Here is an 18879-nt window from a genome sequence, read left to right as displayed (position 1 = left end):
TTGTTTAATGCTTTATATTTTAATCTTGCTTTTCTTTTTCTTGAATAGTATATGTTCATTTGCGTTCGTGAACATGTTTACTTTCTTAACAATCGAAGAGGGGAAAAAAATTCATTCGGTAGCGTTCATGAATCGTTTGTGAACAAGTTTAATGCTAAGGAACGAACATGAACCATGCTTAAAGCCATGGTGATACATGGATACCCCAACCATTCACCTCAACGCCCTCATCTCGATTTTAGTTGAGTTTGAATCTGTTGTTAAAAAAAATTAAGCCATGGTGGTACTTGAATATTTCAACAATGAGATTTTTGTATTAATTCTTGATTTTTTTTATGAATGGTAATTTACTTATTTTGTTAGGACAAGCTCATGGTAATTCATGGACATCTAAATGCTCAATCTAATTTTTTATTTTATGTTTTAATTAGCCATCAACGTCCTTATTTCTCTAAGTTAAGGTTAATAATTCTATATTTTGAATCATCACAAATGTTTTTTTTCCACAAAAATTTCTCATAGTTACACCATTTACCCAAAACCTAAAAAATTTTCACATTTTGTCCTTGTAGCATGTCTTCATCCTGTTGAGCCCGTCGTCGCATCAGCATCTCTACCGTAACATGTTATCCCACATTGATAAGGGAATTGTGGAAGCCCTTCCAACAATAATTTCCCAGCTCCAAGCCATGATTGCCGCTACGACACCTGTAAATCCAAACCTGATTGCTTGCTCCTTCAAATAATTCACAAATGCTAACCCACCAAAATACGTTGGGGCCGAGGGTGCCATCATCCTACTCTAATGGTTCGAGAGGTTGAAAAGCGTGTTCCTTCATTGTGCATGCCCGGAAGATAAAAAGACCGCCTACGCCTCGAGTGTCTTTGAACTAGGCGACCTCACTTGGTGGAATAGTGAAAAGCATTATCTTGGAGTTGAGATTGCCATGGCCTTGTCATGGGCAGATCTAGAGAAGCTTATGCTCAAAAGGTTTTGTCAGAAATATAAGCTCCATAAATTGGAAGAAGAATTTTGGAATTTGAAGCAAGAAGCTGGTGACAGTGTGACTTATAATAACCGCTTCCATGAACTAAGCTTCCTCATCCCGCATATGGTCACTCCTCCCGAGCGTGCCATCGATAAGCACATCTCGGGTTTGCCCATGAAAATCCAAGATTTCGTTCTAAACCGTGACCCGAAAATCCTCCATGATGCCATCACTTTAGCCGGTACCCTCACCGAGAACCACATTAAGGTCAGGACCTTAACGCGGAAAAGTTCCAAGAAGCCCAATGATAAGCCTTCACCCGAGCCCACTAAAGAATCAAAGCCCAAATCCACCACGCACAACAATAACAACTTTTCCCACTACCGCAACAATAAAAGAAAGTCCAATTCCCAAAACTATATCATGGCCCAATCGCAAGCCCAATAAGCCCCTCCCAACAAGAAGTCCTACAAAGGACCCCATCCTTTGTGTAGCACGTGCAAGTTTCACCATGGCATTACCTTGAAATGTCATCAATGCACCCATTGCGGGTGTTTTGGTCACCTCATTACCACATGCTATGAACTAACCCAACCCATGGTTCAACCATTTACCTCACCTCTTACCCAACCCCAAGCTTTACCTTATGCTCAACCGTTTACTCAAGCACCCTTAACTTATAGAGCTTGTTACAATTGTGGATCCTAGCCATTTTTGCAACGCATGCCCAAGACTCGCATACGTGAACCAAATTCCATTCAGCCCAACCCAAGCCACCCAATATTTAGCTTATCAAGCCAAAAGTGAATCAACTTCAACCAAACTAAGCCAACCCATTCAAGCAATTCAAGCCTAACCTAGTCAAGCTATGCCAGCTAACCAAATCCCACCCAACCAACCTTAAGTTAACCAAATTACTCAAGATACTCAAGGACAAGTGTGTTACATCAACCATTCCCAAGTATGAACTTCACCCTTCAAGAAAACAAGCTACACAAGAGACGTTTATTTTTTTTTTCTAGTTCATTTCATTTATTGTAATGCTTCACTAAATTTCAAATTTTGTTATGAATGGAAATCATGGTTATTATGGTTGAATTTAATTTCGGCTATATTTATATCATGTCGTTTATTGCACTATTTATTGTTACGTAATTTATCATCACAATTCAAACGGTCTATGACTGGTTATTTACCGGGACTATATACATGTTGATGTGCATGGTTATCTAATATTGTCGTATTTGTATAATGAACTACCTATGACCGATTTCTTACAAACGTTTTGTTTTTCAAAGTTAGGACTATGAACATGGGTTGTACATAGTTATCTAATAGAAGTTACATGTACAAATTTGTTTTGATATTTTTAATGTATAGCTACCCAAATCCCCCAAAAATTCACCTCGTTCTCATGGTACTTGTAACATTCATTAAATTTCAAACCCAAATCCCGACCCGTTTTAAAATTTTTTTGGATATTCTTTTATTTTTAATTGATATATTTATTATAATGTTATTGCAATATTATAAATTAATACCAAGTTTAATTTTCATGTATATTATACATTTATTTTACTTATGCAATTTTATACTTTTAACCCATCGTTAGTTTGTTTCATGTTATAAACTTTAATCATGTTATTCAAATCGTTCAATTTATCAGATTGAAGACCAAATTCGATTGTTTAATGTTTCATGATTCCATTTTATGTTATTATTATAATTCTTAACCATTATTTCTATGTTAATACTCAATTTTTATCACCAATTATATGCTTTTAATGATATTTATGATCCATTAAACATTTTTGACCAATTTAATCCAATTAAAACATCTCTAGCTCAATTCACTTATAAATAGAGCTACATTCCTTCTCATTTTCTCACAATTCAATTTACAAAATATTGTTATCATACTCTCATTTTTGTGATTTTTACCTACTTTGATTTCATGAAGTCAAGTTGTGAAGTTAAAGATTTCTTCTCTTATTATCTAAGTTCTTCTTTCGGGTATGTCATGTTTGTATTTCTTGTGTGTTTGGGTCGTTTATAACTTAATGTTATATTAAAGTTAATTTTAACATCAGTTTTAATTCATTAAGAACGAATTTGACTCGCTTATGTATTTATTTGGTTTGGTTTAGTTATTTTATTTATCCAACATCTAAAACTAATTCTTTTCATCTCACTTTCTAAAATATAATATTTTTACCATGTCAGAAACGAACCTAACATAAAGTTGAGTTCGAGTCCGACCGAAAACGAGCCACTCGCTGAAACTCATTTTTGGCCCGTTTTGGATTTTTCTTGAAACGAGCCCGACTTAGTAACATGACTAAAAAATATTATAACCCAAAATTTTATAAATAATTAAATTTAATCAACTTACAAACTTTACGACGGAAACTCTAAAAACATATAATTATAGAGTAAATATATATTTTTGATTTTAAAGGTTTAAAATACTAAACCATGAACTGAATCTTCTAAGTCTTCCATTTCCGTTTATTTTCTTGAATTTTATTTGAACCTAGTAATATTTCTAGGGCCGCTCGTCGAACCGAACTTGTCCGGTTCAGCTCGCTTAAACACATAGTTTACTTTCACTCGCTTACTTTACCAAGTGAGTTTTTCATAACCCCCTTTTCACCTTTAACATTTTTGGGGTGTAACACGTTACCATGCTTTCGCGTTACTTCATGATCATTGTTTGCAAACCGATTCACAATTATGTCATGCATGTTAATAATATTCTTTCATATTGTTTATGATGACTATACGTTTATAATGTGCAATGTGTTTATCGCTTTATGGTTGGTACATCAAACATCGAAGCGGGAGGGTCCGACGGAACGTACCTGAGCCGCCCATAATATATCCCAGTTGGACTAAATCGTGGTTATATTTCCCCTAGGTTGGGGCGTTATTTTTGTTATCATTCCCCTTAGGTGGGGGTGTTACTTTTGGTTGCTTTCCATTTACTTTATGTTTGAATATAATGTATTCTTGACAGGTGAATCGACACACGTTTTACATATGTGTATGCTCAAAACTTATGAAAGCTCACCAGCATGTGTTGATGACAAAAATATAGTATTTTAAACGTGTTGTAGGTTAAATTTAATGATGTGCTAAGGACAAGAAAACTAGATCGACCTTAGGTTTAATTCAAATGAATAATAATCGTTTCATTTCGATGTAATGTTATTTGGCTTATTATCACACTATTTGTGTACTTGCGAAATTATGAAATAAAATAAACATATTGTCACTATTAACAGTTTTACTAGCTTATGAGTAAGTTGTATGTTGCACCCGGGCGTATTCCGCTTAAAGCCGGGGTGTTACAGTACTCTTCTTTCATCCGATTTTATAATCTTGATTTCAAGCCTCATCTATTAGTATATTTCTTTAATCATGTGAATCTATTTATGTGGAAAGTTATTTGTGAATTTTGTTGTCATCTCAAGTATTTCTATTCAACGAATGTGTAAGTTACTTTTAATTTCAAAATTTCATCCATCTATTTATCTTACTTTGTTGTTTTAGTTTTCGATGGTTTACTTCAACAATTCCGTTATATTTTTCAAAATTTATTATGGTCATCAAATTTCACCCATTTAGTTAGTTTCATTGCTCTTGATTAAATAATCATTTAAATATCGAATTAAAAAAATATTTCTTTTACCTTGTTTTCGAACTCGCACAATGGGACGGACTATGTTGCATCATGCAACGATCTAAATAATTATAAGTGCACGCATAATTATCAAACTCATCACATGGAACTCATACTAAATACGCTTGTGTGTCATAACTCAGAACCTATGGTGATTTTGAGCAAATGTATAAATATCGATGTGATAAAGGCATGCTGGATGTGCCGTTGGTACATCCTATTTGTACATGTCCTTATCATATTTTCCGTCTGTAGCGTTGTTCGGGTCACTCGAAGATTTGCGTATATTTATTAAAGAATATAAAAAGGTTCTCTCTTGATTTTGTTCTCTTCCTTTATGTTATGGTCTTCCCTAATTTCGAGACGAAATTTCCAAAAGTATGAAATACTGTAACATTCGTTATTTTCAAATCCAAAACCGGACCCATTTTTAAAACTTTTATTTTGGATCCGCACTAATTAATAACAACAATTTCTTATTAACTATATTATTTTCGTTATGTTTAAAGAATCAATTATGTGTTTTTTACCCCCCCCCCTACACTTAGTTTTTACAACTTTCGATCAACAAGCTTAACTTCAGGGTTCAATTTGCAAATTTTATTCAAAACCCATATTCCTTTCCTCCCAAACCCACCACCGACAGCCACCCCCGGGTCACGATCTTCTCAAATTAAGCCATATAATCCTAAATTTTGTTAAATTAATTGATTCTTAACCTCCACGCTAACAATCTATATGGAAACTTCGGCTAATTGACAGTAAAAACAAGTCAATTTGATCAATTTCACTTTAAACCAAACGCTGGCCAACCTTGAACTCGTTACCCTATAAATACTCGACCAAATTCGATTAAATTGACCCACACACTACTCCTTCGCAAAGCAAAACCCTAACTCAATTTGCACTTTGAATCAATCCATAATCGTTTTTAATCTCGAATTCGAAGCCAGAACCCTAGCTCTTTTTTCACCCTTAATTCGTTTTCATACCAGGTAATTAAGACATGGTTTTAGATAAAATTTGCACCCTATGTCAATTTCAATTGACATAAGGCAATCAAACTTCAATTCATGGTTATATGAATCTAGGTTTTATGTTAATTAGAGATTTATTTAGAGCAAAACTATTTAAGTTTTTCGAACCAAATAATAATAACAATCAAATAGCCTAGTCCAACTGGTTACTCTTGTATGGCAGGGACCCGAACCTTTCCTAGACCAAGGTTTGAGTCACCACCCCCACCTTTGTATTATTATTGTTTTCTTTCTTTAGCTTTAACCATTTTTTTAAAAAAATGAAAATTTATATTAATAACATATATATATATATATATAAATAAAGATTATTTAAATTGTATAAAGGTCCTCCCTGGCCCTCTAAATTATTTTTATCTCTAAAAACGAACCGGGTTCAAACCCCTGACACGATTTTGCTTTATTGCTTTTCCTTATTTTCATTATTCTTTCACTTAATTAAAAATTACGTTAAAAAGTAATAACACGTTCCACTCGTTTAACGAACCGAACACTGCTAAACTTTCAAAATAAATTTTTATTTGACGTTTTTGCATATATTTATATTTACACATTTTTCTTGATTAAAAATCAGATATCTTTTTTTAAAACTATTTAAATTAATTATACTTCATCACAAGTTTATTATTATTAACGATCCCATATTCATTATAAGTCCGATATACAGTGTCTTATTCATTTAGTTTCGTTGGGAAATTTATTTCGTTTATATATTTAAATTTAGGACATTTTGTCAGGAATTCTCGCGTGACCAATCACTTCTCTTTTCGTTACCATATTCCGTATTTCAGGTGAGTTTACATACCCATTTTTCATCTTTCTTATATTTTGCCATGGGGGTAGCATGTATACCTTGTTAAGCTTTGTAATGTTTTGTCTCGTCTATTCAAAGCATAATTCAATTTATGTTTATATATGATTACATTCTCAAAACTATGCTCTATGTGTTTGTGTGTTTACTTTAATGTATGGTGGTTGGAGTCATTCTCATCTGGTATAATCATAGACTTACCCAAGTACGTTGATTTTGTATCAATGGGAACACGTTCACATCTAATAGTTGTTTACATATTCATAAGAATTGTAATGCTAGTCATTGACATATGAATTGTAATTTTACCTATATATAAACACACACACACACACACTTAAATTTATATATTCTTACCAACATTCTTGTTGACAAACTCTATTTTTATATATGGTACATGTTCAAGTATTTGATGCTATCAAGAACAAATATAGTTAGCTAGCCTTAGGTTTTTTTAATCAAATTACAAAAATATGATATATTTGTTTCGAATATTGTAATTGCGTACTTGTTTTAATATTAATGAATTAAATATTTTTTTTCGCTTCAATTAGTGTCTTTTGAGCTATTGTCTGATCAATACATTACGCCCCGACATATTTTGTCGCCTTTGGTCGGGGTGTGACACGCAATGGTTTGTCAATTCTTAGGAAACCGGTTTGTTTCCTGTAATTTAAGAAGCAGACGACGGTCTCTACTGTAACTGCTGAAGCCGAATGGGTAGCGACCTCGAGTTGCTGTTCACAGATTTTATGTAGGGGTGTTCAAACTATCTGAATCCGCATCCGAACTATCCGAATTTTTGGATATCTGAAAATTCGGATTCGGATACCAGTTTTCAGATTTTTCGGATAGTTTGGATATCCGAATTATCCGATATTATAATTTTAATATTTTTTAATTTTACTTTATATTACAAACCCTAGATCTATTTCTCAATATCCGCCTCTTTTCTTTCTTCACTCCAGAGTCCAGACCTTTACACTTTCACACTTTTCTGGTACTAATTCATTAAGTATTATAGACTGTTACCTGTTATTTGTTTCAAATATTTTTACTTATTTCAGATTTTGGTGCTGATTCATTAGATTGCTTATTTATTTATTTGTTAAGAGTGTTAATTATTACTTGTTTCAAAGATTTTTTTTTACCTAATAACGTTTTATAGAATGTTAGATTGTTAATTGTTAGTTATGGTATGCATTAGATTGTTAGGTTTGTTAGACATTAAATTTGTTGTAGTTTGTTATTTGAAACTAGATTTGTTTCTTGACAGATTAAGTTGTGAAATGAAGGACAAAACTAAAGTAAATGACTCTGAGCATGAGCAGTTTTCTGAAAACGAGGTGATGTCTGACAATAACGCTAATCAAAAGATGCGAAAAAAGAAAGCTGGAAAAAAGAAAACCGGAGAACCCCCAAGTGTACCCTCGGTAAGTGACTCTCAATCCACTGATATCAAAATGGAAAAAACAAGATCTATTTGGTGGGATAATTATAATAGCCTTTCAAAAGATAAGGTTGAGTGTAAGTATTGTGGTAGAAAAATAGGGTTTCGACAAAAAGTGGAACCACTCCTTTGCAAAATCACAATAAGACTTGCAAAAAGTATCCTCCAAATATTGATAAAAAACAAAAACTAATTGACCTTGAGTCGAAAACACATGTTAGTGAAGATGGTTATATTGAAACCGTGACGGTTCCTAAGCTGTGGGAGTTTAACCAAGAAATAATTAGGAGAGCTTTAACAAAAATGTTGATTCTTAACGAGTTACCTTTTTCTTTTGTGGAGCGGGAAGGTTTTCGTGAATTCTGCAAGGTTATCAATCCTTATTTTGTTGTACCTTCACGTTCTATTGCTACTAGATATTGCTATGGTTTTTTTATTAATGAAAGGAGACAGTTAGTTGATATCTTTAAAAGTATGTCCTCAAAAGTATCTTTAACAACAGACACTTGGACTTCGGGTCAAAATTTATCGTATATGTGTGACTGCACACTTTATAGATGATGATTGGCGATTGCATAAGAGAATTATAAATTTTTGTCTAATTGTTGGTCATTTTGGGGTTTTAATAGGGAGAGTGGTTGAAAAGTGTTTAATTGAATGGGGCTTAAAAAATGTTTTTACTACAACTGTGGATAATGCTAGCTCGAACGATGTAGCTATTCAACACTTGAAAAAGGTTTTCAACCATTGGGAATGTGGTGTTTTAAGTGGAGCTTTTTTGCATGTGAAGTGTGCGGCTCATGTTTTAACAAAGAGTAGACAAGGAATGAAAATATCCTCTCGGTCTATGACACCTAAAAGGAAGAAAAATCCAAATCAAACCCTTATTTATCTTATCCTTAGGTTAATTTACTTCGCCGAAAGGGATCCGTGGGTCGAACCCTTATTCTTATTCGTTTTTATTATCTTTTTTTTTTTAGGTTTAAGTCTGACAAGAAAAATATTCTACAGCTAGCAATTCATTTATTTTCAAGCCGACCCATTTATTATCTATTATTTGATTGACTAATCCTTTTTATTGGAATGGTTGAAGAGTCAAATGGTCTGGCAATTCCTGAGGAGGGGATGAGTCGAGAGAATTTTGAATTAGAGCTCTAGATTTTGTTCATACCCGCAATAGTATCTCGGGGTTTGCAGCGATAACTTGGTATATCTACTATACGACCGTTGACTAAAATATGTCTATGGTTAACTAATTGGCGAGCTCCCGGAATAGTCAGAGCCATACCCAACCGAAAAAGGATGTTATCTAGGCGCATTTCAAGTAATTGTAGTAAAACCTGATCTGTTGACCCCTTTGCCTTTCCGGCGATACGAACGTATTTAAGTAATTGTCGTTCTGTAAGACCATAATGAAAACGCAATTTTGTTTTTCTTCTAGGCGAATACGATATTGAGATTTTTTCCCGAAACACGATTGGTTTCTACGGTCACTTCCAGCTCTGGGCCTTTTATTACTTAGCCCCGGTAAAGCCCCGAGGCGACGTATTTTTTTTAAACAAGGATCTCGGTAACGCGACATAAAGACTCCTTCTTCTTATTTCTATTTAATTATTAATTCTTATTGATGAAATTTCATTTACAGAATAAACCTAAACTAAAAATGAACTAAATTCTAAATAAAGATAAAGCCAAATTTACTGAAGTATTAAGAATAATGAGATAAGTTAGATAAATATAAAGATCTTTCTATTCTATATATAGCAAAAGAAAAAGGACTCTTTTCGTGAGATAGTTGGATATTCCTATAACATAATAATATAAGAAATCAATGGCTTTTGCAAAAAGAGGAAGACACTTTATTCTATTTATTTTTTCAATATTCTTTAATTGCAAAGATGCATTATCAATCATGTAAAACCTCGAATAAAACAAATAACGAAAAGCCAACTAACGGAATCGAACCAATGACCATCGTATTACAAACGCGATGCTCTAACCTCTGAGCTAAGCAGGCTCACATAATGGGCCAAGTGATTTAACAAATTCAATCAAGAAAATTAGTGTTCTAGTGAGATATGTGAGGTCTTCTCCAGCTAGACTTCAAAAATTTAAAGCTTGTGTTGAAGAAGAGAAAATAGATAGCAAAAGTTTGGTGTGTTTGGATGTTGAAACTCGCTGGAATTCTACATATTTAATGAATGAATCTGCTATTAAGTTTAAGAAAGCATTTTCAAATTTATTGTTAAAGGATTCTAGTTGTGAGAAAGAGCTTAAGAAATGTGTTGCTGGTTTAATTTACGAGGATGATTGGGCCAAAGTGAGTAGCTTGGTGCCTTTTTTGAAGGTATTTTATGAAGCTACTTTGAGATTTTCAGGTTCTCGCTATGTGACTTCCAATGCTTATGTGCATGAGGTATTTGGAATTGGCACTATGATAGATGGTTATTGTAACGATAATGATTTACAATACGTTCAATGGCACGTAATATGAAAAAAAAAGTATCTCAAATATTGGGGGGATGTTGCTAAGTTAAATCATTTTTTGTTCCTTAAATGGCAATATATGGAGTTTCTTGTCAAAGCAAAGCATGTAGATGAAAGTATCCTCGAAAGTTTAAAGTTAAGTCTGCATGCTTTGTTCGATATGTATAAAAAGTCTACGCCTCGAAAGGAAAATGACATTGATGAGCCATCATCTACATCAATGGCAAACGAAGATTCTAGTAATGCAATAGACATTGAAGAACTAATGACAAAGCGGTTCGAAATGGCCATGGGAAGTTCGAATACATCTTTGAAAAACAGTGAATTAGAGAAGTATCTTTCGGAAGATATAGAATACAAGGACCCACGGTTTGACGTCTTACAATGGTGGAAAGTTCAACAATGCCGATATCCTATTCTTGCCAAGATGGCTCGAGATATTCTTGCCATTCTAGTTTCGACGGTTGCTTCCGAGTCGGCATTTAGCACCGGGGGGCGGGTGCTTGATAGTTTTCGAATTTCCTTAACTCCAAAAATGGTGGAAGCGTTGGTATGTGCACAAGATTGGTTGCGTTCTTCTAAAAGTAAAATTATAATTGAAGATACCATTCTTAACATCGAGAGCTTGGAAGAAGGTTGTAATATATTATTATTTTACGTTTCAATTGTATATTTTTTTTCAATATATGCATTATTAATTTGGTTGATTTCTTTTATTTCGTAGGTATGAAGGACTTATCCTTGGAACAACCAACTATCATCATTGAAGAAACGGTTGATGAAGCGTGCGAAGACGCATAAGGTATCTTTTATTTTTTTGATATAAAACTGTGGCGTTTTTAAACTAGTAGCTTGTTGATAGTGGTTTTGGGCTGTTGGCCCGTTTTGGGTATTGTTTAATATCTATAATTGCGAATTTGAGTAGGTGTTTTCAAGTTCAATTAGATCTATTGGTTACCATCAATAAATGTATAATGCATGAACTTGAATATTTTATTATAAAGGTATTGAACGAATATATATCAAAATAAGGATTATGGAATGATAATTTGGAAAATTATATATGTTATATTTGCAGGTTATATTTGTTGTTGATATGGAAGTTGGAAGCTTGGAAGTAAGGAAATTGTGTTATTTGGTTGTTTTGGTTGTTTTACGCTTGGTTTGTTGGATTGTTTTAGTTGGTTTATGTTTGGTTTGTTGGATTGTGGGATGAATTGTGTGTTATTTGGTTTGGTTGTATTGTGTTTGGTTTGTTGGATTTGTAAACTTGAATTTATGAAATGATGTATGTTTTTAATATTAAAGCAGGTTTTTTTCGGATATTCGGATATCCGGGTTTCGGATATCTGAAGTTTCGGATATCCGAAATTTTGGATTCGGATTCGGATAGTGATTTTCACTATCCGAAAGGTTCGGATATCCGAAGTTCGGATATCGGAAACTTCGGATATCCGCTTTTGAACAGCCCTAATTTTATGGATCCAACAACATTTGCGGGATTATGGTTTGAGGTTTCTTATTACTCCTTTTTTTATTGATGACTCTGCTGAACTCCCGTACATCATTTGAAAACGAAACACATTGAAATTTGATATCACTTTATCCGTGATTTTTTTGAAAAGAAATTAATCTCTTTGACGAAAATTCACACGGATTATCAAAATGCTGATCTTTTTACCAAAAATTATTCCTTAGGAGCCCGTTTGGACCAAAAATTAGAACTTGCTTGTTGTATGCTTATCGAGATCTTAATACCACCACCTGTATGAAGATTAGGACCTTAGAAAACACGTTCCCGTATATATTTTTTCCCACTAAATAAAATTCCGTACCCGAAATTATTCCTTAGGAGCCCGTTTGGACCTTATTCCTTTCATTTGCTAAACCCACATTACACACCATATCAACCTTGGCCTTTATTTTATTTACCTGTGTGATGAAATACAATTCGTTATCAAGTTGTATATAGTCAGAAGAATGTGTAAATATTTTAATATCAGAGTTGTGAAGTTATGTTTAGTGTATTGTTTATTGATGTCTTAAAATAGAGTTATTAGTTCGGTTGTATTCAGTTGTAAATAGCACTTTGTTTGGATTTGAGTGTTTGTTTGTTTAGTTGTATAGCTGGGTTTCATTCACCTTAGCCACTAAATATGCCTAATCCGAGTCTTTATGCAACCAGTGGTTAATGGGTGGAGATATGACTGACTTTCAAGCATATTAAGTTGTAACTCATATATGATATTTGAGGACAGAGACATATACTAGCACATATTTTGCTACTGATATTAAACCGAGAGAAGTGTTGATAGTGTGAGGGGTATGAACATGTATGCCTTAACCAGAAACAAGGTACACACGCTTGGGCGACTCTATTGTTTTTATAGCATCATTGAACAAATTTGTGGGTTGCCAATCTAGAAAGTGTCAGTCTGGGAAACTAGGTATGACCTTAAACCTTACTAGTATTAATGACGATAATTGACATACCTATGATGGAGGTTGATGTTTAATTTAGAGTTTGCTTGAGGGCAAACAAAACATAAGTGTGAGGATGTGATGGTCGGGTATTTTGTATATATATTAGTGTGTTAATTATGTAGTTTATTTAGTATTTTGTTAGAACTTTGGTACTTCATACGTGCCTTTATATTTCAGGTCATTGATCATTACAGACGCTAAATTAGAGACTTGTACGATCATGGAATGATATCTCGGGAAGACTGGAGCATAAATTGAAGTCTTGGGAAGTTTTATAAGGATTCGGGAAGAGGTTGGATGAGAAACCTAAAGCCGATACTAAACTTGAACAAGATGGGTTGACAAAAAGTGACCAAGAAGTAAAACGAGCATATCCTGGGCTAGCAAATGAGTTACGAAACCCATTGTATATGAATTTTGGGTTTCTCCATAAGACGAATCCAAAAATGAGGTTATCTTTGGTCGTCGTACGCGACCAGATGAGTATATGTCCATCGCATATCGCGACGGGCATAAAAAACGAAAAAAAATGGATTTTGACCTATATCTTCTATTTTACGAACCCTAATCAGTTGGGACGACCTCCACCCATTGTTAGAGGATTTTGGGTGAATTCCTGGGCTACCAATCACCTCTTGATCAATCCTAATGGCCTTCCTCATCATAATTGAAGACCTATCGATGACGATGCTCGACTAGTCTTTTCGAATCATACCCGGGGATGTAAAGTTTGTAACTTTTCAGTTTTCTCATGTATTTAAGAACTAATTGTAATTGTCTTTGATTAATCTATGAGTATTGATGTCTAATATTACTGTGTACTAAGTCGGTTTAGGTTTTTTCCGATCAGAACGATTAGTTTACCAATTGTTATAATAATTGCTTATAGGGTTGTTTTGACTAGTTTGAATATGATGAAGCATACAATTACCCTTAATTGGGTCACACTGCAGGGACTGTTTGATAACCAGTTTCGTGTGCTAACGATTGTTGATGCCTAAGGTTTGCCTAGTTATTCAATCTGTAATTGATCATTGATAATTAATCTGTTATGTTAACAAGAGACTGCTGTTAATTTGTTTACTTGAACCCCCGGGTGTGATTTGTCTTTGTTAATTGTTTGAACTTGCTTAATTTACTTGTTTAATACTAAACCAAATCCTTTGCTAGTGTCATCAGCACTTTTGACATTCACTTCATAATTCTAGAAATTAGTTGCACGTACACTGACCACATACTCATCTTGGTTCGACACTCTACTTACCCTAGCTTGCTTAGGTGATTAGGAACACTGATTATAATTGTTTTTGACTAGATTACGGCAATCTAAAATCAAAATTATGCCGTTGTCGAGGAGTTAGTGCGCTTAGTGTTTTCTTGTTATTTGATTCCTTTGTTTTAGTTTAATTTAGTTGTAGTTTTTATTTTTATTTTTAATTTTTATTTTCTCATTTTACGATGGGTGTGTTGTTTGTGCAGGTAACAAGTTTATGCACACTCGCCATTTAGGAAGAAAATCATCGCTTATCTTCTAACCAGAGATTGAAAGGGTGGCTCGTCAGAACCGAGCTCATATTAGAAAATTAGCCATGGAAGGTCGGAACCAAAACCAAAACCCAAACCAAAACCCTAACCAGAATCAAAACCAAAACCAACTACCCGAAGACAATAATAATCAAGACCAGCCAGAAGATGACCAACTACAACCAATCCAATTAATTCAGTCCGACAATCTAGAAACCAAAACATCAACAAACCCGGACCATCAGCCCTACATAACACCACTAACTGCAGAGTTCAGGTAAACCGAGATGAGGATTGTGTCAGTATCAACACCGAGGATGAAGAAGACGGGAAGTGGAATGAAACAGATCAGGGGCAAGACGGTAGTAATTGGGATGATTTGCGAGTTAGACAGAATGACGGGCATGAGCCGAGAAATGAAGAAAATGTTGTTTGGGATGAAGAGGTAGACGAGCCGGTGAATTGGAGAGGTGTCGGGTTGAGAAATCGGAACAGGGGTAGAAATGGAATTGTGAGGTATCGTGTTGAAAGAGGACAAGGAATTCAGGTTAACAGGGTGGTTTGGTAAATCAAGGGGCAGAGGGAGCAATTTTGTGGCCCCGGTTCAGGGTGTTAACAGTCAGTTCAGACCGGCAATCTCAAACGGTGCATCCCCAATTGTCCCACATGTTCATATACTGGGACAACAAACATTTAAGTCACAACCATCTTACTTCAACATTGTTCCACATTTTCAAGGGATGGCATCTGAGGACTCATATTCACATTTATCAAATTTTTATCTATTTGTGGGTCGATTGGTGATGGTACGTTTGACTAGGATGAGATTCGATTGAGGTTATTCCAGTTTTCATTGAAAGACATAGCAAAGCATTGGTTCAACTCATTACCAATGCACAGTATTAAAAACTGGGGAGAGATGCAAAAAGAGTTTTTGAACGAGTATTATTCACAATCGAAGACAAACGAGGCCCAAATCAAGATTCGTCATTTTTCACAGTTACCGGGTGAATTATTTCATCAGGCTTTCACTCGTTCTAAAGATATGATCAGAAAATGCCTGCACCATCAGATCGAATTACCGGAATTAGTGAAGAGTTTTATGGATGGGTTAACTTACGAAGACCGAAAGTATTTATAAGCCTCATGTAATGGTCAACTGTTAAACCAACCTAAGGAAGATGGATGGGATTTCCTTGAATTTATGTGTCAAGATTCAAAAGCTGAAGCCTCTGCTGAAAGAAGAAAAAAACACTTGACAACCAGATCAGTAACATCAAAAACGAATGAATCCGAATGTATAGCATCTTTGGAACGAGAATTGGCAATGTTGAAGAATGATAAGGGTAAAAAGGAGGTTGGTAAAGTTGGGTTAAAGTTCCCAGTTTGTGAACATTGCGGGGAACTAGGGCACACAGTAGATGATTGCCCCGAGTATGAAGACGAGGAGGAGCCCGAATAGGTTAATTATGCTTATAGGGGTTTCAAAGGTTAGGGATTTAATACAAACACCTATCACCCCGACCTGAGGAACCACTTGAACTTCAGATATGGGAATGTTGCGAGTAAAATTTTCAGGTTCCAGTCAGAACTGACAGCAGGGCAATTACCGCCAAGGCGATTATCTGCAGAGTTCATATAATCAGAATAGCGACCGGGGTTATAACAGAGATGGTTACCGGGGTAACAGCTCATCGGGTGGCCCGAATCAGGACCAACTGAAAGGGTCCCCGGGTAATTCAGACGATTCTGTGAACTTAAAATTGGATGCTTTGCAAAAGCTAGTGATAGAAAATCAGAAAGATACTCAGAGATAGTTCAAGTTATGAGATAAATCTCCATAAGCGATGGCAAAGAAGATTGGTCAGCTAGCCTCTGATATGGTTAAATTGCAGAAAAATGAGGGTCAGCTTCCCAATGACACCACAACCATCCCGCAACACTACCGCTCAAGCTCCAAGAAGGGAAACAATGTGCACATCAATGCAGTAAGTCTTTTACCTCATTTTGAAATTCCTAGTGTTGAAGTTGATTCACTACCAGAGTTTGTTGGTTCAGACCGGCAATCTTAGATGGTGCATGATTGTCTCACAGGTTCATATACCGACAATCTCAGACGGTGCGACCAGATGAGCATATGGCCATAGTGTATCGCGACGGGCATAAAAAGAGGGAAAAAACGGGTTTTGACTTATATCTTCTATTTTACAAACCCTAATCAGTTGGGACGACCTCCACCATTGTTAGAGGATTTTGGGTGAATTCCAGGGTTACCACTCACCTCTTGATCAATCCTAATGGCCTTTCTCATCATAATTGAAGATCTATCGATGACGATGCTCGGCTAGTCTTCTCGAATCATACCCGGGGATGTAAAGTTTGTAACTTTTCAGTTTTCTCATGTATTTTAGAAAAACTAATTGTAATTGTCTTTGATTAATCTATGAGTATTGATGTCTAATAATGCTATGTACTCAGTCAGTTTAGGTTTATTCGGTCAGAACGATTAGTTTGCTATTTATTATGATAACTGCTTATATGGTTGTTTTGACTAGTTTGAATATGATGAAGCATACAATTGCCCTTAATTGGGTCACACTAGCAGGGACTGTTTGATAACCAGTGCTGTGTGCTAGTGATTGTTGATGCCTAAGGTTTGCCTAGTTAGTCAATCTGTAATTGATCGTTGATAATTAATCTATTATGTTTATATCAGATTGTTGTTAATTTACTTACTTGAACCCCTGGGTGTGATTTGTCTTTGTTAATTGTTTGAACTTGCTTAATTTACTTGTTTTATATCAAACCAAATCCCTTGCTAGTGTGATAATCACTTTTGACATTCACTTCATAATTATAGAAATTAGTTGCACGCACACTGACCACATACTCCTCGTGGTTCGACACTCTACTTAGCTAGCTTGCTCAGGTGATTAGGAACACTAATTGTAATGGTTTTTATCTAGCTAGCGACAGTCTAACATCATGCTACCTTATTCAATAGTGAATCAAAAGCCATATTGAGATCATGAAGCGAACTCGTCTTTTTTAGGGAAGCTATCTCCTCCAAGGATCCTCACACATAGAATTGAAAAAAAACGGGCCAAACTAGCTCGCACATAGTCCTCCCACGTGACTTTATATACGGTAGCCCCACACGTGACGTGTGCGCATGAAATCCATATGACATTGGATCGCGTCTGCTTCCAAACGAACAACAACACACCTTATTTTTATCTCCACGAGGGTCTCACCAATCGCGAAAAATTGTTCGCAACGGTTAATCCAACTTTATATATCTTCATCCGAGAACTTGGGAAATTCAACCTTCCCGATTTGAATGGGTTGGGTGCTGTTCGAGTCTGCATTGCCGAAAGAGAATGATAAACTCGAGCTAAACCCACCATCGCTAGTCTGTCCAGATTTATCTTGCACTGCCATCAAGATCTCTTCCTCTTGTTTGGCTGATTGTTCTTGTTGTTTTATTTGAGACGATAACATAGCTGGGATCTATGTGATCGCTTTCTCGTAATTCTTGTGAGTGTTGCCAACATCTTGGTTGTGGGTGTTTGTCATGAAAACGAAGAGTTTTTCCGACCGGGGATCCAAACGGCTCTAATACCCTATCAAGGCAGTCTTCTAAATATCTAACGCCCAAGACGAAAACTAAAAAATGACCATTCTATAATTTTTTATTCCAAAACTGATTGTCCGTTACTGATTTACTAGGCTCAGACTCAACAACATTTTATTAGATTGTTTAATATTTAATAAACTTGTTTAGATATTTTGCACTTATTGGTGTTTCTTGTCAGCCATTTTCAACCAAATTCACCAATAACGGTTAAAAATTTTATGTATACAATTTTTTATATAAAAACTTAATGCCCTTATCAAGACCGTGTCTAGACAGCCGCCGAGCCCATATACCCTTGATAGGGTTGGAACAGACTGACAAGAGGAAACTTGAACAGGGGAAATAATATTATCTCAAATCGGTTGCCCTTCACTGAGGTGCTGTTTGTTTTCTCAGAAGTAAATATCATAGTATGCGGACCACATCTACAGGCATCTGTAGCAGAAAGAGGTAGACCAAACCTCTGTCGTTTGCATGAAGAAAATTGTTTATTTTTTTAACATGTTAACGATATTCCAAGTAAGCTTTATGCAAACCTAATGGAGCAAGATCTTCATTAAACATAATGTTTCTACAAACTTTTTTCAACAAAAAACTAATAGCAATTCAAAAAATCAATTTCTACAAAAAAATAATAACAATTTTGAACAATCATGCAAACTAAATTGAACAAAAAATTTATATTAATTCAACAAATCAATTTTTAAAAACTAATAATAATTCAACAAATCAATTTCTAAAAACTAATAACAATTTAACATATCAATTTCTACAAACA

The sequence above is a fragment of the Bidens hawaiensis genome, unplaced genomic scaffold (assembly GCF_021521415.1).
Source record: "Bidens hawaiensis isolate Kalapana, Puna unplaced genomic scaffold, B.hawaiensis_p1.1 tig00002186_1, whole genome shotgun sequence".
Lineage (NCBI taxonomy): Eukaryota > Viridiplantae > Streptophyta > Magnoliopsida > Asterales > Asteraceae > Bidens > Bidens hawaiensis.
Note: the sequence above shows the minus strand (reverse complement) of the source record.